This window comes from Bidens hawaiensis, unplaced genomic scaffold (genome assembly GCF_021521415.1).
Source record: "Bidens hawaiensis isolate Kalapana, Puna unplaced genomic scaffold, B.hawaiensis_p1.1 tig00005019_1, whole genome shotgun sequence".
Lineage (NCBI taxonomy): Eukaryota > Viridiplantae > Streptophyta > Magnoliopsida > Asterales > Asteraceae > Bidens > Bidens hawaiensis.
This window is the reverse complement of record NW_027491318.1, coordinates 1454681-1475901: the sequence shown is the minus strand read 5'-3', so window position 1 is coordinate 1475901 and position 21221 is coordinate 1454681.

Sequence of the window (21221 nt, the reverse complement as noted above, 5' to 3'; positions counted from 1 at the left end):
TATCTGAGCTTTAAGATAACCTATATGTTTTTAAGACTGTATTTCTCCAATTCTGATCCCATTGCAAATAGATTTTTTCAGGGACGAAAAAGAGATAAGTGTGGGGATATTTGATATAAGGCTAAATATATATAAATCCCTTTTATATTTAATATAATATTTTTTTAGTTTTCGTTCGGTTTTTGTTAGAATTTGTATATTACTAACTCATTTGAATATTTTAGATTCCGAGTTACAATCATGTCGAAAAGAGGGTGAAAATAAGCAAAATGGGAGAAGGCCCGTCGTGCAGCACTTTCGGCTCAATTTTCTAAAATCTTCTACAAATATTAAGTCTATAGGCTAAGATTTCTAGAATCTTCTACAAGTATTAAATTTATGGGCTCAGATTTCCAGAATCTTCTACTAATTTTAAGTTTATGAGCCTTGAAAATCTATATAAATACCCATAAATTTAACCCTAATCATGACCTGAATATCTTAGTCGGCCAGGACGAATTTGGGAGCCTTGGAAGTGATATTTTGGAGGTTTTGAAGGCTCGGAATCATACGTTGGCGTGCTTATCGATCAAGAACGAAGACTCCTGGTTTTATCGCCTTTATTCTTCCATTCTTATTTATTTCCGCCATGATTTCCTTTATTAATCGTTCTGTTTGATTTTATGATGTTAGGCTAAACCTTATAGACTTCCTAGGCTTATGATGAACCTATTTTGACGTGTTTTGATTTGGGATTTATTTATCGTTATGGTTTTATGATTTAGTAAAAGGTTTACTTATATTAAATTGATGCGTATGGATATTTAGGATTGTTTGATTAATTGTTATTATTCCATAGTTGCCTTGATTATTGTTTGTCATTATGATAGGTTGCTATTAGGTCAATTACTTTGTGTTCTTGATTATTTTTTGATTGATTTGCAATAAGACCATAGGAATAATAATTATTAATTAAATAAACCTAAGTGTACTGCTAACCTAAATCTGTAAAGTGCTAGGTTATTGATAGGTCTTTATTATTTGAGCTTGCTAGATTTAGTTCTTCGTAAGGAGTTCGTGTAGGTTTGATTATTTAATTATTGTCTATTAAACCAATTAAATATTTTAAGATGCCTTTGATTTCCGCGCTGTAAGGTAGGATTTCGTATAAAGGAACTAAGTCATAAATAATTAGGTGACCGTAAGGAAACTTGATTTTTAATACTGGTGTGCGTTAAAACTTATTAGAAACCCATAGGTGTCTCTTGAGAAGGGTCAGGGGTCCTGTTCGGGTTTTCTCTTAGGTGTCTACTTTACGATCCCAGTCGACATAACTAAATATTTTCCTGATTAAGTAACAACTGAAATTTAGGGGATTCTAGCCTAGGTAGTTATTTCGTCATCATCTGAATTAAGTCTAGGGCTAAGTCGTTTTTAAGTCTTTAGTTTTATTAATTAGTTTAATTTGAGTTTTTAGTAAACCCCCCTTTTAAGAAATAATAATAAATAAATGGTCGTGTTTGTAGTTGAGTCTAATTTAACTAGTTAACGTAATTAAAAGAGTTTTGTGGGTTCGATATCCGGACTTACTTAGCTGTACTAGAGTCGACTGGTTCACTTGCCGGTTAGTAGTTTAGTTAAGTTTAAGAGTCTAGAATTTATTACTTAGTGTCTAGATTAGCGTAATTTTTGTTAATAATTATTAAGACTACTTTTAAAACATCAATAGGACATGGGGGGTCGACCCAAATGTGAATCGAATCGAATGACTAAGATACAAGTCCAAATTCGTTTTCCTTCTGCCCAAGATCAAATCTTTACGATTATTTATGTGATTTTGTCATAAAAATCATATTCACTTGCTTAAATGAGTAAAAAGCCCATAATTAGTCGATTTCTGGGATTGAAGGGTATTGACTGGTCAATTGCTTTAAAACCCAATAAAGGGCAAAATAGTCAATCTGTTTGACTTAACGTTTTCTCATACTTCTGCTTGGATTCAAAGTTCGGTCCAGAAGACTTCTTCTAGTAATGAAATTTTATGGCTTCTAAGCAAAACCCGACTTCCAACTTGCCGTTCGAATTCTAATCAAACTCGACTCGATAAAACATTAAAATTAACATAACTCGAGTTATACTCATCCGTTTGGATTGATTCCAGTGGCAATAAGTTCGCTTTTACTTATACTTTCATATCTCTAAGTTTCAGGTTCTATTGGTTATTCTCGTTCGGCGCGCTAATCGGAAGATTTTCTTTATTTTATTCTTAATTAACATTTACTCGCTTATTATTATGGTGAGTTTTGTAATTCCCCTGTTTTACTTATTTTCAAACGTTTTGGGGGCGTATGCGTATATATATATATAATCTTAACATTAGAAAACTTTGTATTATGTGTGAATTGCTGAACATATATGCTATTTGCTTACTTGGTTATTTTACGCATTCCGAGAGGTCCAACATATTCTCATATAGTATGATCATAAGATCGTCTTGTTTAACCGGCGCCCGATTCGCTTGGCAATGGTTCACTTGACATTTTATTTGCTCATTGGTTTGGTTACATTTTCCGCTTTACTTACGTTTTGCTATATTTCATATTATTATATATCATTGCAAAACTGATGACTTGCTCACTCAGCATTATTATTGACAAAACTATTGCATTTTATACGCATATGCAGGTTATCGTTTGAACTGATGATTTGGAGTATTGGATTGCTAGTTGATACCATAGGCTTATTCAAGACAATTTGTTTAAGTTTTTAATTTGGGTTATTTCTTTTATTGTCATGATTATTGTTATGGATGATTTGGTATATTTAGATATTTTGTTTTAAATGGAATAAAATTAATTATTAGATATTGCCATATTTATTGTATGATAGTTACCTCTAGCTGTGAGCAATTATGCTCCTGCCCCGACATTTTCGCCTTAGGTTGGAGTGTGACATATTGGTATCAGAGCCGAAGGTTTAAGATAGGTGGTTAGAAATTGTCCTTGTCATATGTTTAAAACCCTTTACGTGCTTATCTAAACTGCTTAATGTGCTCCTTATTTGTTTATAGTTTATTTATGTAATTATTCATCATGTATTTTATTTTAGGTAATTATCTATCATATCTTTTCATATTAGGTAATTAGTTATTTGTATCTTTTATTTTAGGAAATTATTTACTATTACTTTTATTTTAGGAAACTATTTAGAATATCTTTTATTTTTAGTAATTATTGCACACACCAAATCTGAGGCTATGCCTCATTTTCAAAAATTTTTTCCAAAATTTTTGAAAATCTTTTAAAACTTCAGTAGATTGTCTTTCTATTTTTGGGAAATTTCTTAAGAATTCCCAATATTTGTTTTTACTCCCTCTCCTTAGGGCATGTGGGTATGACATGTTCGGTAGTAACTGTAAGGGGTGCAATAACTGTGAGTCGGGCCTTGGCAAAGCGGTTTCGAGAACCCAAGGTAAGACGCTATTCCTTACCTCAAGGATAACCAGACCACAGTATTCGAGCCCTAGGCCAAAGCTGAACAATATGTCATACACCAGTCCCTAAGTGAATCAAACGTGACCGATCAAATGGTTGCATTCCTTTTATAAACCAAATTCACGGCGGTTCGTGGTTAAATTCGTGTCACACCCCGACTAGCACAATGCGGAAGGGTAAAACGGGAATGTAACAGACACCTCTGGTATCAACACGTTGTTTATAAAGAAACATCACAAACTAATTTACAATATATTACAATTCATTGTTCTATCATTGTTTTACAGACTAGGAGATACATACAAAACTAGTTCGTTAACTATACGGTCTTACTACTAACGCCCTTGCTTCTATTCACATAGCATCAACCACACATCTTGGGCAAGTAACAGATCACCAAATCTTTTCGATTTAGGTACACCTGAAAAGCAGTTTAAAACGGGTCAACTACTAGAGTTGGTGGGTTTCACGAGTTTCAAGAAAACAGTAATGAGTATTCACGAGTTAACACTTGTAATCATGAAATAAGTATGTATGTATATGATGTAATTATGCTAAGCTATAGTGAAGCCTTGACTGTATGTGCTGTGTGCATCCATTTCCCACGCTCAATCAACCATTGTGGCCCCTTTCCGCCCACAACATGCCCCAAGTAGCTATGTCTAACACTACATAGCGTGTTGTATAATTATGGTCATGTGCAAACGGGGTAAAGTCTCAGGAATACATGCCGGCTCCGTTTGGGTTTGTCAAACCAATAGTACTATTCACAAGCCACCGGCTCGAAGTTAATCACTGTTTTAGTGGGGACTTTCGTGTGTTAGCACTTAGATAATTCACATCAATACATGTTTTAGGTATGTATATGTAATCAAACATGCTTTTCACCCAAAAAGTTCGTAAAACTGTTAAAAGAGTGGGGTCATGAAACTCACGGTTTAGTAGATAATTAGTACTGTATCAGATCGTGGTTTGTTCGGTCCGCTATCAGTAGTTCCTATAATCAATATTATAATAATATTAATATTTTAATATTATTATAATCTCAATACTAAACTGGGCTGTATAACTAATCTAGGTGTAGCTGCAACGCCCAGAAAGTGGCAATAGGCTTAGGTTGTGATGTTGTTCAATGTCTAATACTTAAAACTGAACTTGGCTCAGATTCCCGTTTTCCCAGCTGGGCCAAGTTGTTCGTTTACGCGTTCAGAAAACAGTTATGGGAAAATAAGCTTGGGTAAATGTATTGGTTAATAACATGATTAATTTATAAAGAAGGATTACATACTGGGGTCCCGAATTAGCCACGGGGCCCGTTTTCGTTTATTCAGTTTGATTTAAGAAGAAACACGCACAATCTATCCGGATTGTCCAGGTTTTTCATAGAAAAGTTATTTTTTACTTAATTAGTCCAAAAATATAATTTTTGATCACTCTTGGTGTTTTGATATTCCAGCAGGTTCTTTTAGTCGCGAACTTGCCGGTTTTTACAAAAACTGAATTTGTTTAATCTTTAAATTAGCATAATTAATTAACCGTTAATCATTAAATTATGAAAATTTAGCCACTTATCAATTAAAATATGTAGATTTTTATAAAAATATTTCTGGAATTATTTACTGATTTATTAATTTATAAAATTTCATTTTGTCAGCTATATTTCGCCTGAAAATCGTCCGTTTACCCCAAACAATTTCCAAAAATTCCACAAAAATTTCTGAATGCTCAAATCATGTCCCAAATCAACCTGTATCAATTCCAGAATGTAAAAAGCTCGTGCGATATTCTTTTCGGCCCAAATTTGGCTATAAAAATTCACACGAACGCATATAAACAAAACACCTTTAAACTTCTCCAAATGATCTCAAAATTCATATGTGATCAAAATACATCAAATTTGAGTTCCAGAAAAATTTCATAATTTTTGAAGTATTTTAGCTATTTTTCCCAAATAAACGTCCCAATTCGGTAATAAATTCGCCAAATATTCTCGTATGGTCGAAAAATTAGCAAATTTAAACAGGGACTCATTGACGTGGTCCCTGATGTCCCTGCAAAATTTCAAGGCCTAATAATATGCACGTCACAACCTTAACCTAAATAGCCCGTAAGCGTGTGTTTCGGCATTACCTTAGCGGGTTTGGCTCGTTTCCGACTTTCTAATCAAATTTTCAGGTTCTTGTGCTTCTATGCAAGCTAGATATAAGTCCTATATCACAAACCAAGCAGGTTTCATCAATAGAACATCTTTTTAACTTAGGGTTTCGGCTAGTGCACAAAAACGAACCTTTGAACCGTAAAAACGCCGTTTCAACCCTTTAATCCGTGTTTATGGCCAAAAAAGATCAAGATTCTAATTTGAAACTTGGTTTAACATCAAAGTATGTTTTTGAATGATTTTTGAGACTTTTACATGGTTAACTATGATTTTTAACAATCAAGACATGTTTATATGTTGTTAAACGAGTTTAAACGAATCAAAAATCGATTAATCATAAGGTTTTTACCTAGTTTCTTGCTGGTTTTGGCTGTAGAAGAAGAGTTCCAGAAGTTGTGTTTGAAAATATGTGTAAAAATATCTCAAATCTAGTTTATATGTGAAAGGAAAAAAAAAGGGGGTGGGGTGGCGGCTGCGGCCGGAAGCCCATGGGCCCATTTTGGCCCAAGTTTCTGATTTCTCAAGCCCAAATACGTAAAGCCCAGTCCAAATTTAGTTCGGGTTCGGTTTTTGGCTCGAAAAACTTATCGGGTGCGTTAAACAGTGCGAAAACGAGTGTTTTTCGGCTAGTTTTGTGTAAAATTATAAAAACATACTATATGTTTGTACAAATCAAAAATATTTTCACAGATCGCTTAAAACATTTCAAATAAGTGTTTGGTAAGTCTTTTTTGGCTTAACGGATGATACAATGCTTGGTTTGTAACTATCTTTCACGTTAAAATCTATAGCGGATAGTTAAACGAGCATGTTTTCATTTAACTTGTTTGCTACCAAACTAAGGCCATATTACTAATATTTTAGCTTGTATAGATTGTATATCACTTATAGATGGCCCCCCGAGATATCTGGGTCATAACCCGACCCGTTCGGTTAATCGTTCGTTTGTTACGCAAAAGGCGTTTATTTGCTTAATCAGTAATTACGTACTGAGGTGTACCTTGTTTTGGCTCAAATGTCACAATTCGGGAACTTTCCAAAATTGTGTTTTAATTATTTTAAATGTTTAGTTGGGTGGAAAATCCATGACAATCCATGGGCAATCCAACTATTTATTTAACAACCCGTTTCGATTCGATATTTTGTTGGAGATATCACCGTTGTGGTTCACGAGATTCTCCGACTACTCATTTTTATTGATTTGATAGTTCGATAATTAGTTGGGTTGGTTAAATGCCATGTAATGCTCATGGTTCTACCAACTCCATTGATTTGATAATTCGTTAGTTAGTTGGGTCAGTTAAATGCCATGTAACGCTCATGGGCCGACCAACTCAAATTGTTTATTAATTGTTATTTAATTGGGCCAACAAAATGCCACGAAATGCTCATGGGAAGCCCAATTCTCAATACTTAAGTCCCGTCATGTAATTGGGGTAATTTAAACTACCATGGAACGCTCATGGGAGGCCCAATTCCCGAAGCTTAATTTTATGATTTAGTTGGGCCATTCAAATTGCCATGGAAAGCTCATGGGAGGCCAACTCACTTGATTTAATTCGTTATGTATTTTGGGTTTTTGAGCCACCATGGGAATCCCATGGAAATCCCAACCCAATAACATTTTACATTTAAACTTGAAATAAAAATTTTATTTAATTAACTATCCCAAATGTTAACCACATTTTTTAAAATCGCGACTTGTCCTAAAGTCATGACAAGTCACTAGCACGAATTAGTCACATTTCCTTATTATCCATCATTGACTCGTTTACACAACTTACCCAATCCTTATAACATTTCATTTTTGGTCCCCGCAGAATGTCTTCTCAAACTCATTGCCATACCAAGGGTCGCACTTCGTCTGTTCATGACCACCGTTTGGCTGCTCGTATCACGAAGGAGTTCACTGCTGCTTTGCCCGAGGTTGTGGCTCAATTCCAAAACAACTAACAAGAACTTCACAAGTGGTATGCCACCTCCCTATCTTGGCGAGGAGAATGCTACTAAGCTCCTCTGCTGGTTCGAGAGGATGGAAAACATCTTCATCCACTATTAGTGTCCGGATGACAAACGGACACGGTTCGCCTCGAGCTTTTTCGAAGAGCGAGCGCTTACTTGGTGGAACTTTTTCAAGGACCTCCAAGGTGTTGATGAAGTAATAGCCATGCCTTGGGAGGAGCTCAAGGATGCTATGAAGAGGGAATTTTGTCCCGAGCACGAACTACAAAGGCTCGAGACGAAGTTTTGGGAACTTAAGAAAATCGGTGCCGACAACTCAACCGACTCGAACCGATTCAAGGAACTGAGCCAGGTGGTACCTCATCTTGTAACCCCCTTGTCACACGATTTCCGCAAGTATATCTGTGGACTACCCACTATCTTTCGTGACGCGATTGTCAGTCGAGACCCTCTCACGATTGAGGAAGCCATAGCCCTCGCTGCTTCCTTGAATGATGATCACGTTCGTGATGGTACCCTATCCCGAAATGGCTCCAAGCTTGCTGCTGAGAAGAGTAAAGCCGAATCCTAAACTGATACAAAAGGCGAACCCAAACCTAGCCAAAACTGCTACAAAATGAACAACAACAACAACAATGCCCAAAAACGGAAGACTCAACACCAAAACTATGCTGTAAACCAACCCAACAACCAAGCCCCAAACCAAGATGCACCCAACAAGAAGTCGTATAATGGACCGCAGCCACTATGCTTAATATGTAACCGTCATCATCCCGCTTCAACCACTTGCCGTGTTTACACCTCGTGTAACCATTATGGGCATCTTGCCAATACTTTTCGTGTACCCCCTAATGCACGTGCCGCTCCTCAAAAACCCGCACCGTCTGCTCCTAGAGCTGCTAATAACCCTCAAGCTCAAGCCGGTGTTCCAAATACTCGTGCTTGCTACAATTGGGGGAGATCCTAGTCATCACCGCAATATGTGCCCATTACTAGCCGGTGCCAATCAAGCCCACCTCCGTATTATGCTCATCAAGCCTAAGTTGTTCCTACACCATACTACACTAGCCAAGCCTATCAAGTTCAAACTTACCAACCCCCAATCCCTCAAAGCTTTGCACCTCACACCTATGCTCCTCAAGTTCTGCAACTTATGGCCCCGCCAACTGCTACTGCTCAAGTCCTTTCTATTCAAGCCCCTCCGACTAATCAAGCTGCAGCAAATCCTCAAGGTTCGAATGGTTGTACTTTCATGATGAATGTGAATCAAGCCCAAAGTTCAAGTGATGTGGTGAATGGTACGTTCTCTATCAATAATCATTCTGCTTCTGTGTTATTCGATACTGGTGCCGATAAGAGTTTTATCTCTTTAGACTTTGCATATATTATTGATAAGCCTTGGGATAGGTTGTATAAGCCTTTTACCGTAGAGGTAGCTAATGGGAATTCAGTTACTATTGATTCGGTTATTCGGGATTGTGTCATAGTTCTTAATAAGGTCAAGTTCTATATAGATCTTATTCCGATGCAAATGGGTAGTTTTGATGTCATGGTTGGGATGGATTGGTTAACTTTGAATCATGTTGAGGTCGTTTTTTTTGATAATTTCCTTCGTAAACCTCTTGAATATGGTCACATTCTTAAAGTATTCGGTAGTACGCCTGCTTCTAAGCTTAATCTTATGTCGTGCTTCCAAGCTCAATGTTATTCGCATAAGAAGTACATGCGTTTTTGGCACTTGTGGTGGAGAAAGATAAGGAGAAGAAGAAGATTCGAAATATTCCTATTGTGTGTGATTTTCCCGTCGTCTTTCCTGACGACGTTGTTGGACTTCCTCCTATTCGACAAGTCAAGTTTCATATTGATCTCATACCTAGAGCAAATCCCGTTGCTAAAGCACCCTATCGTCTTGCACCGTCTGAAATGCAAGAACTTTCGAGCCAACTTCAAGAACTATCCGATAAGGGTTTCATTCGCCTGAGTTCTTCTCCTTGGGGCGCCCCTGTTTTATTTGTGAAGAAAAAGGATGGATTGTCTCACATGTGCATTGACTATCGTGAACTCAACAAGCTCATCGTCAAGAACCGTTACCCGCTCCCTCGTATCGATGATCTCTTCGATCAACTTCAAGGAGCCGCTGCTTCTCGAAGATAGATCTCCGTTCGGGTTATCATCAACTTCCCGTTAATGAAGATGACATACCCAAGACTGCATTCTGTACTGATATGGGCATTACGGATTTTGTGTTATGCCTTTTGGGCTAACCAACGCACCTGCGCTTTTCATGGACCTCATGAACCGTGTGTGTAAACCCTACTTGTACAAATTCGTAATTGTTTTCATCAATGCCATTTTGATCTACTCAAAATCCGAAAATGGAAAAGAGATCTACATGCTATCCTTGACCTCCTAATGTAGGAACAACTGTATGCCATGTTTTCGAAGTGTGAGTTTTGGCTTAAAGAAAGTCAATTTTTGGGCCATATCATTAACGACAAAGGTATTCATGTCGATCCCGCAAAGATTGAAGCCGTTAAGAATTGGAAGACACCGACTTCTCCCACCGAAGTTCGTTCTTTTCTTGGTTTGGCGGGATATTACTGTAGGTTCCCAGCCGGATCTACACGAGATATCGCGTTCTACGTAGGTGCGGAATCCCTACGTAAGACGTTACGAGCGTAGAAGACGATACGATTAAACACGTTACAATAAACACAAACACGTTATATTGCAACCGCAAACACGTGATACAAAGATCACCAAATACAGACTCTCTCTAACTCGTTCTCTGAATAATAAACTGAATTCGTTGGCATTTTTTTTAATAATCCGTAACCTAAACAGCTTATATAGACACGACAACTTCGCCTGGCATGTTCAGGCGAAGTTGTCCCTAACTTCGCTTGTCTAACAAGTTCGCCCATATCAGCGAACTTGTTAGCAACTTCGCTTACATACAAAACATAAATCTAACTAACACGATTACAGACACTTGACACTGAACTACTGACATCTTGCACCAACAGACTCCCCCTTGGCAGTAGCTTCAACTCTTTATATTCAAACACGTGTCTTGTAATCTTCAACGACCTTGCATCTTCATCTTCAAGCATGAACTCCTTCGCATACACAAACTGATACAATTCTTTGATATTTCTTCGCTTCGTCTTTCCAAGCAGGAATATAAAAGATTTTCTTCTCATTCAGCACCTGCAGATCAGCTTGCGACAAGTTCACTAGATGCATCGGATCATAAACTCTTAGCAGCTCTTGTTCATCTTCGTCTTCCATCACTGCTTCTGCTGTTTCACAATCAACATACCACCACTTTAGATCTTTGAGCACATCCTTGGGCATCTGTTTCATCGGCACTTCTTTAAGGCACCGGATCGGCTTATACTTCATAATCATCCAAGGTTTACCATCTGCTCTCAATCCACGATCTTTGTCTTCGATAAGTTTTCCCTTTTGTGGTTTCAACAGCTCAAACTTCTTCTCTTTTATACCTTCCTTCCAAACAATCTTCCCAATAACTCTAGCCATATTATCATCACTTCGGTTTATCAATCCCAATCTGGCTAAGTCTTTCACTTCACATTCTGGCAGTGTATACAACGATCTTAAATGTCTTTTGAAGTACTGAACACCATCATACCTCTTAATAACAAAGAGCCTCAACTGCTCATCGTATATCCAGCAAATAATCCCTTTTCTCGATTCAGCATAGCCTCTAATGTTGTAAGTCTTCTTAAACATAGTAGGGACCGCCGGTTTCTTCGTTTTGACGAACCACTGAGCGTAGCCTTCTTTCCATCTAGGCTGCTCTTCCCATTCCGTCTCATCACTTCCAATCTGTTGACTCATATCTGCCTTATCTACTTCTGGTATCTCATGCTCCACATTCTCCTCTACTATCTCTCCCTCTTCAATCTCATTATCAATAACTATCTCTTCACCAATCTTCTCTATCTCATCACTCGGTAGTACATCATCATCACCAACCAACTCATCATCCATCTCCTCTACGTCCACTACCACCACACCATCATCACCAGCTGCAGTTGTCGACTCCCCCTGAGTTGTGGAAGTTCCAAGAGCTTGATCAATTCTTGGCAACTCACCACCTGCATCTTTCGACGCATTGGGATCATCTTCTCTATCATTTCGTCTCTTGGTCCTCAACTCATCGCCTTTACAGCTCGTCTCCCCCTGAGATGCCAAGAACTCCTTCAGAGCATCTATGATTTTTCCATGCTCTACCAGCAGGGACGACTGCATCTGATTCTCTGCAACTAGGCGTTGAATAGCCTGGGTCTGGATAAGATTTATCCTTGATTGTTCTGCCACGACCCGTTCAAGTGTTGCTATTCGTTCGGAGTCTGATAAGGTTGCATCGAAATCGAACCTCATATGTGATATATCTTGAGTGTACTGAGGAGGGATTTCCGATGTCACCGGGACCTCAGAAGTAGAAATAGACGTAATCGCAGGTGGTATTGTCACCGATAACCCTGCAGTAGCCACAACAGTCGACTCAATAAAGCGTGCCACGACCTCCGTTGGAGTAAGAGTTGGAGGCGGCAACGAGACAATCTCAGGAGCCGATAGTTGGAAAGTAGTGGGTGGGAGGCCAAATGTAGATGAGGTAGCCACCACGGGAACATCCGTAGCGCTTGGCCTTGTAACCTGTAATGTTGAGGGAACCATTGTCATACTGGATAGTGCGGGTGGGGTGAAACGTACCACCCTCGAGCTCTCACCAGCTCCAGAACCTGCACCTATCCGTTCCCTTCTTGATCTGCGTATTAACTGTTGTACCTCTTCCTCATAGTCTGACTCGCTGTCATCATCAGTTCTCTTTCTCTTCCCATGTAGTCTTTCTCGAGTTACCATAATCCTTCTTGCCTCATCAGAACCAGCCACCGTAGCAGCTGTCCTAGTAACATTCACAGTCGACACCCTCTCAACCGAGACTTGCACATACTCTCCAGGGTCCACCCGGTCCATATCAAAGTAGCCTTGACCTCCAAACTCAGCATCAAGGTCCACGTTCTCCTCCGGTGACACAACAGGTGCAGCAGGTATAACTTGAGGTGCTCCTGCCTGTTGTGGTGCCGGGTCCCGAAACTCGTCCCCACGAGCAGGCACATACTCTGGGTTGATTAAGTACCCAAACAGTGGAGTATGGCGAGGACGGAGCTCAGGTTTGCTCCTCGCACTCGAAGATCTACATTGGGTGAAAATCCGTTTATTCACACTTTCAACGTATCTGATCGGACGGCGCTGAGGTAGCGTTGGAGCAACATGATTCAAGATCATTTGTAGGAATCTTGGATACATGATGAATCTCTCACGCGCCATCGCCCTTCTCTGACGATCAATCTCATAGAAGACCATCTGACTAAAGCTGTATCGCTTGTTGTAAGTCAGAGCGGTCATCGCCGACTGCATGGTCGCGCCCATGCCATCAGTGCCAGCCTTTCTCCCTGACATGCATACAATCATGACATGCATGAGAAAGCGCCACTGGTCAAGCAAAACCCTTTCCTTCTCTGCGTATCCCCCAAGGGACCAGAGTATCCCATCCTCAAAAACGCTCCATCACGGAAAGGAGCCACAAACTCTGTCGGGTCATCCCTTGTCTCATTTCCAAACCGTAAAGCCGTCTGGATTTGTTCAGAAGAGAATTGAACAATCTGATTGTTGACTGTTGCGCGCATCACCGGGGGCTCGACTCTACAGTCATATTCCACGGTCTGCCAAAAATCCTCAATTTTGGGCAAGGATATCGGCAGTGTTGTAGTGATCGCGTGGAATATACGCGAGCGTAACAGAAACGTGATGATTTCACGGAAATCATCAACTCCGCTCGCCTCCGGGTCTAATGTTATATACATGTTGTGACCCGGAAAGAACTGTCTTTGGTTATCACCTCCGTCATCACCGCCTGCACCACCTGTTCCAGCTACAGCAGCCATATCTGCAACAAACAGGCTAAGTTATATAAACGTCAAAGCAAATCACAAGTTCGCCTGTTACCATGAGCGAAGTTGTGATCTGTTCTGTACAGGCGAAGTTAAAGGTGGGGCGAAGTTGGGAAACAACTTCGCTTCAACTTGAACTTCGTCTGTTAACTGTTAAGTAAAAAGGTCCAGGCGAAGTTAATGAGAACTTCACCTAACCACAACATCGCCTCATAAACTGTTTCAAAAACTATTATCAGGCGAAGTTAAACCTCAGGCGAAGTTACGGATAACTTCACCTAAACTGTAACTTCGCCGAATATGAAACGGCGACAGTTAAGGCTGTTCAATCGAATCGATTTGGACAATTTTGAAGATTTCGGCCAGTTAACACAAGATTTTGAGTCGATTTGGACGATTAATATGTTTACTATCACGTGAAAGTAAGTTTGAAAATCGGGTGTTAAGGTTCGAAAGACGAGGTCGATAATCGAGTCGAAACGACCGATGATTAACCTCAAAAACAATGATTATATGAAACAATAAACCCTACAGACCTTTAATCGACAATGAAATCGAGAAAGAATGAACACAGATTGAATCGAACGATAATACGATAAGTTCGCCGGTTGACAGGAAAGAATAAGTTCGCTGAGGTTTTTGAAATAATGAACAGGTTTGACCTAAAAACTTCTTTATATAGGATCACAGATGTACCGGCGAAGTTATGGATAACTTCGCCTATTGCAGGCGAAGTTATACACAACTTCGCTGATATTAAAATTTTTCAAAACAACCCCATACTTTGAACAATTTGCAATTAAGTTTTAAAAACATCCTTTAAAGAGATAAATGATACGATCAAGACCAAGTAACCAGGTATAAAATCAAACAACTACAAAAGTAACGAAAATTTGAAAAATTAAAGTACACGGAATCAAATTTCAGTCTCGACAGGGACTACCATGTTTTAGAAAAGATCCGAACAGGAATCATACTTATTACGTGACTGCCACACAGATCCGTGTTTAGCTGTATTATGACATAAAGAAACAGGTTGTAAGCAGGTAAATGACTTAGAATGGTTTTCATTGTTTCTGTGATACGGGTTAGGTTCAATTAAGCTCAAAACTTAAGTGGGCAATAACTCAGAGATTATGATGCCTCCTATTTATTCTCAAAGCGTATTTGGCTTTCCCCAAGTCACCCCGAGTTGACCTCGACCCGTAGTGTCTGATTAACTAGTAAGTACTCTTCGATCTCTAGTCTCTTCTTCCCGTACTCTTTGTTGCATCTTGATTAACTAGTAAGTACTCTAGAATGTCTCAATAACTCACATTTTTTTTTAAACTTCAAAGTAGTAAACAACTGCAAGTCCCGAATCTGGATCACTGCAGTGTCTTGACACGCTATAATCACGGGAATCAGAACACTCACGGGCTCGTGTATGACTGGGTAATCGCTTTTCTGCCTATCATTCGGAAAGATATATATGAAGACATGCACAACTCTTAAGGAGTTTCCACGTAAAATCGAGTAGATTTAGTTAGTATCACTTCTACTTTTACGCACCATAAAAAGCTACCATGACATACAATGACTGTTCTAAAGTCTTTTAGGCCTAATAACTTCACTAGTTAAGAACACAGAATCAGTATATCTATCACTTTCCAAGGTTGGATCAATTATCTGTTAAACATAGCAAAGGTACTTCTTACGAAGTAGTAGACTTGAAAAATAATTTCATCGGAAAGAAAAATTTTTTTTAACTTCAATCTCCCCGATCAAATTTAAGTTTTTAGGTAAACGGCTGTCCCGAAGATCCAATGGATCAGCTGGACATACCACATACAAGTATGTGTCCTTCTAACTAAGTATGATCGACTAATTTTCAGCGAAAGAATGAAAACACATCATAAACCGCCCCGGTCACTTTCAGTCATCTGGTTAATGGCTATTGTTGGTGCATTTTGTGACCGTCGCTATGCAATTCAGACCAGCGGAACGCCACAGGCGAAGTTAGCACAACTTCGCCTTAGGCGAAGTTAGAACAACTTCGCCAACGGCGAAGTTGTAACAACTTCTGCCTTAGGCGAAGTTATCACAACTTCGCCATAGGCGAAGTTATGAACAACTTCGCCTACTGGCCCAAGCCCAAGCCCGAGAAGATGTTTTGTCTATATATATGTGTGTCTTGTTTAGGTTTTGTATCCAGAAATTAGAGTATTGTGTGTTACAGTTTGAGTGTCGAGAGAGAACAAACAGAGAGAGAGTGTCGTTAGGGACGACCCGAGGTAGAGCTCACCTCGGGTCGGACGTGTTTCTGTTTATGTTACGGTATGTAACGTGTTTGTTTAATTATTATTATAAAGAATCTGTAGATTTGTTTATCCCGTTCTTGTATTTGTTCGTGTATTTGTTCGTGTACGTGTTTGTGTTCTTTATCTTTACACCAATAAACGAGTCTAGGAGGATTCCGCACTCCTAGACCTCGTGTGGATCTCGTATCGATCGGCGACGCCCCCGGGGGGACCTACAAGTGGTATCAGAGCCTTAGGCTCTTATGCTATGGTTCGAGATCTGCGTTTTGGTGTTTCTGGCACGTTTCTGTGCGTTTCTGGCCGAACAGCGCCGTAGGCGAAGTTATTGTTCATCAGGCGAAGTTGCCGTCACTGTTCGTAGGGTTTCAGCGAAGATATAAGGTCTGGCGAAGTTATGAACAGGCGAAGTTGACTTTAGGCGAAGTTGACTTTAGGCGAAGTTGACTTCTCGGCGAAGTTATAGCCAGGCGAAGTTATGGACAGACGAAGTTAACTTTAGGCGAAGTTAACGAAAAAAAAAAATAATAAAAAATAAAATAAAAGAGTATTTTGGTGTTTTCGTCTGTATGGCCAGGTGTACACGATTATTGTGAGACCGGAGATGTTTTTCCGTCAACGAGTGAAACTTGTTATCTCTGGGTCTTACGTGTGAACAAATACGTGTCAACTCTGGATATGGAGTTGAGTTTGTGAATGGGATATTGATTGAAACAGGATATTGACACATATTTGGGTGTTTGTGGGCAATGAAATTGTTGTTGTTCGAGGTTGACCAACTGAAGAAAGTCAAATTGAAATGAAGGCTTTCATCATTACTGGATTGCGGTCAGAGCATATTATTTATGTTATTTTCAAGGCGTTCGAGAATTGGATCCTGAAACGTGATGCTTATTTATTAGAGTGAAAATTCTGGAACAAGTTGGATTTAATCGGGAACTAAAGTGTTTATGTTCTTGATCGTTATCCCTGGTGATTGAAGATGCTTCGGATTAATTAATGGTCATGTGTTAGATTCTGTCAAGGTGGTTTTTTGATGAAATTGATCACTTGATGTTGAGTAGTTGAAGATTAAACCTTATCGTATGCCGACGAGTTGGTGAAGTTGTGGAGGACGCCCAACTTCACGTGTTGGTGAAGTCAGATGGACTCACGTGATTGGTTGAGATGATCTATTGGCACGAGGATGCATGCATTTCAAAGACCTCAATCGTTATAGTCGGAGAAGCTTACACTGAAGGGGAGATCTGATATGGAAGACGCTGGGTGACTGGTAGATTTGTGAAGCTATAGGACAGTTTCAGACACGGCTGGTTGATGAGCAAACAGAAGATCATCAGTTAAGAGGGAGTCTGTTGGTGCATGTTTTGTAACAGATGATCTTTTGTGTTTGTTAGAATTGAGAGCAACGGTCAAAGGGGAGACTGTTGGTGCATTTTGTGACCGTCGCTATGCAATTCAGACCAGCGGAACGCCACAGGCGAAGTTAGCACAACTTCGCCATAGGCGAAGTTATGAACAACTTCGCCTACTGGCCCAAGCCCAAGCCCGAGAAGATGTTTTGTCTATATATATGTGTGTTTTGTTTAGGTTTTGTATCCAGAAATTAGAGTATTGTGTGTTACAGTTTGAGTGTCGAGAGAGAACAAACAGAGAGAGAGTGTCGTTGGGGACGACCCGAGGTAGAGCTCACCTCGGGTCGGACGTGTTTCTGTTTATGTTACGGTATGTAACGTGTTTGTTTAATTATTATTATAAAGAATCTGCAGATTTGTTTATCCCGTTCTTGTATTTGTTCGTGTACGTGTTTGTGTTCTTTATCTTTACACCAATAAACGAGTCTAGGAGGATTCCGCACTCCTAGACCTCGTGTGGATCTCGTATCGATCGGCGACGCCCCCGGGGGGACCTACAGCTATCCTCATATTCTACAAGTAGAAATGAGGACCAAACATATCCGAAGACATGTCCTTCAAACTGAGGCAACCCACATAATTCTAAGCGATAGTTACGTTTTTTTTTTAAAAAAACAAAAACATAAAGCATGGTTACTCGGGATTGATCATCCCATTAAGCTCAACAAGGTTTTGAAATCTAGTTTTGTCAAACGCTTTCGTAAACAAGTCAGCGAAATTATCTAGCGTATCAACCTTTTGGAGCTCAATCAGTTTCTTCTCAGCACAATCCCGTATAAAATGATGACGTATGTCAATGTGTTTAGTTTTACTGTGCTTAACGGGATTGTTAGTTACTGAGATAGCAGCAGTGTTATCAATGCAAATAGGAGTAAGAGTAAAATTCAGACCATAATCGCGCAACTGTTGTTGAATCCAAAGAACCTGGGAGCAGCAGTTGGATGCTGCCATGTATTCTGCTTCACAGGTTGAAATTGCGACTGAGGTCTGCTTCTTGCATTGCCAGGACACTAGTCTGCCACCAAGAAACTGACATCCACCAGTTGTAGACTTCCGACTCTGATTGCACCCTCCATAATCAGAATCTGTGTAGGCGACCAAATCCAAGTCTCCTCCTCTTGTGTACCACAACCCCAGCTTAGGTTTGCCTTTGAGATACCTCAATATTCTCTTCGCACCCTTCAAGTGAGATTCCTTTGGATTTGCCTGAAAGCGGGCACAAAGACAAACAGCAAACATTATATCAGGCCTAGAAGCAGTTAAGTACATTAAAGAACCTATTATAGCCCGATATTGGGTTGGGTCCACGTCTGCATCGTTGTCTGACTCAGCACCCAATTTGTGGTTGACGCAGACTGGAGTATCGTATGGAGTGCTGTCCTCCATCTTGAAATGTTTGAGAACATCATGGACATACTTCGTCTGATGAATGAACATACCATCTTTCTTCTGATCAACCTGCAGTCCTAAAAAGAAAGTTAGTTCACCCATATCACTCATTTCAAATCTCTTCTTCATGACGGCCTCAAACTCCTGACACATGGCGACCTTTGATGCAGCAAAGATAATGTCGTCCACGTAGACTTGCACCAGTAGAAAGTCGCTCCCTTTTCTCTTGAAGAACAATGTGCTATCAATCTTACCTCTTTCAAACTCATTCTCAAGCAAGTAATCGGATAACGTTGAGTACCAGGCACGAGGTGCCTGATGTAGTCCATACAGCGCTTTACTTAGCTTGTACACGTGATCGGGAAAGTCAGGGTCATGAAAACCCGGAGGTTGCTCAACGTACACAACCTCATCGACTTTACCATTTAGGAACGCACTCTTCACATCTAACTGACAAACCTTCATCTCCTTATGAGCAGCAAATGCCAAAAACAGCCGAATGGCTTCCAATCTTGCCACAGGAGCAAACACTTCATTGTAATCAATCCCCTCTTGCTGATTAAAGCCTTTAACAACCAGCATCGCCTTGTTCCTGATAACAATCCCTTTCTCATCTCTCTTGCATTTGAAGACCCATTTTGTGCCAATCGCATGCACATTCTTTGGTTTTGCAACCAAGTTCCATACCTCCATCTTCTTAAACTGGGCTAATTCATCTTGCATGGCTTCGACCCACGAGCTGTCCTTGAGAGCCATTTGATAGTTCTTTGGTTCAATCTGGCTGATAAAGCAGGTGTACAAGCATTCGTTGATTATGCCTGATTCTTTAATGCTTGTGTAAACACATGTGTGCTCATTCAAGCTTTGTCTTGTTTGTACACCATCGGACAGATCACCTATCACATTTTCCAGAGGGTGATTTTTGTGAATTCTCGTAGTCGGAACCGAACTGACATTCAGATTATCTTCCAAGTTCGAAGATAGCTCATCAATGGGTGATTGAGAGTGAAAAGGATTGATGAATTCCTCTTCAGTAGAGGCAGCAGAGGTATTGACAGCATTTGACGAGGAAGGCTGACATTCATCATACTGTGGTCGTTGCACCAAAGTGTCTTCCTCATCGCATATCATCTTCGTAGCAATTCTTTCCTCAACTTCTGCAAAATCCAAATAAGGCATGTTAAAAGATTTAAAAAGTCTATCATAGTCGAAAACCGCGGCGGGTCCCGAGCTTGGTTTTGGTGATTTGTAACTTGTGATATCAGTGTTACACACCACCTCAACCTTGCTGGTCGATGTATTAAAGACCCGTCTGTTGGGAGTCCCAACAACGTATCCGACTAAGATTCCTTCGTCGGCTACTTCACCAAATTTAGAATTGGTCTTTAATATCGAACACGGGGACCCGAATGGTTCAAGACCACTCAAGTTGGGCTTTCTCCCATGCATAAGTTCATAACAGGTTTTATTTAATCTTTTAACAGTTAACACTCTATTAAGGATATAACAGGCTGTTGCAACTGCTTCAGCCCAGAACACCACGGGAATTTTCGAATCAGCCAGCATGGTTCTGGCTCCTTCAATTAAAGTTCTGTTCTTCCTCTCAGCCACTCCATTTTGTTGCGGTGTATACGGAGCGCTGTACTGGTGTTCAATCCCCTTCTATAAGCAGAAGATCTCCATCTCATAGTTCTTGAACTCAGTCCCATTGTCACTTCTGATGTACTTAACCCTTTTTCCCATGATATTCTCAACCTTGGTAATCAAATTCTTTACCATCTGAACAGTTTCATCCTTTGACTTCAGGAAATATACCCAGGAATATCGAGAGAAATCATCAGTGATCACCAAGCAGTAAGATGTTCCTCCTAGACTTTTTACATTCACTGGACCGAAGAGATCCATGTGAAGTAGTTCTAGGGTACTGACTATAGAATTAATCTTCTTGGTGTGATGGGATTTCTTGTGTTGCTTTCCCTTCTTGCATGATAAGCATTGGTATTCGAAGTTGAAATTCTTCAAGGGAACACCCAACACCAACCCATTCTTGACAATGTAGTTCATCTTCCGAAGATGAATATGCCCCATTCTCCTATGCCATAATTCGGACTCCGATTCAGTCGCTTTCGACAAAAGATACGATTCTTCTGTGGCCATTTCAGTCGACCTCATGTCCATGATATACGTATTCTTCTCTCTTGGAGCCTTCATAACAATCCAATCCTCTGGTATCTTAAAACCAGGATGCAACACAATCGCCTCATTCTTGGTAAAATGCACGGTGTAATCCTTGTCACAGATCTGTGAAACACTCAGCAGATTGTGCTTCAATTCTTCAACAAAGTTCACTTTTTCTAAAGTCATCTTTCCATTCATCACAGTCCCAATTCCTGTGATCCTTCCACCGCTCTCTCCAGCGAAACTCACTCTTCCTCCTTGAACAGGTTTCCATTCGTGTAACAAATTCTTGTTACCCGTCATGTGCCGGGAACAGCCGCTATCCACAACCCATAGATTGTTTGCAGCCCTGTTCAACTGTTCCT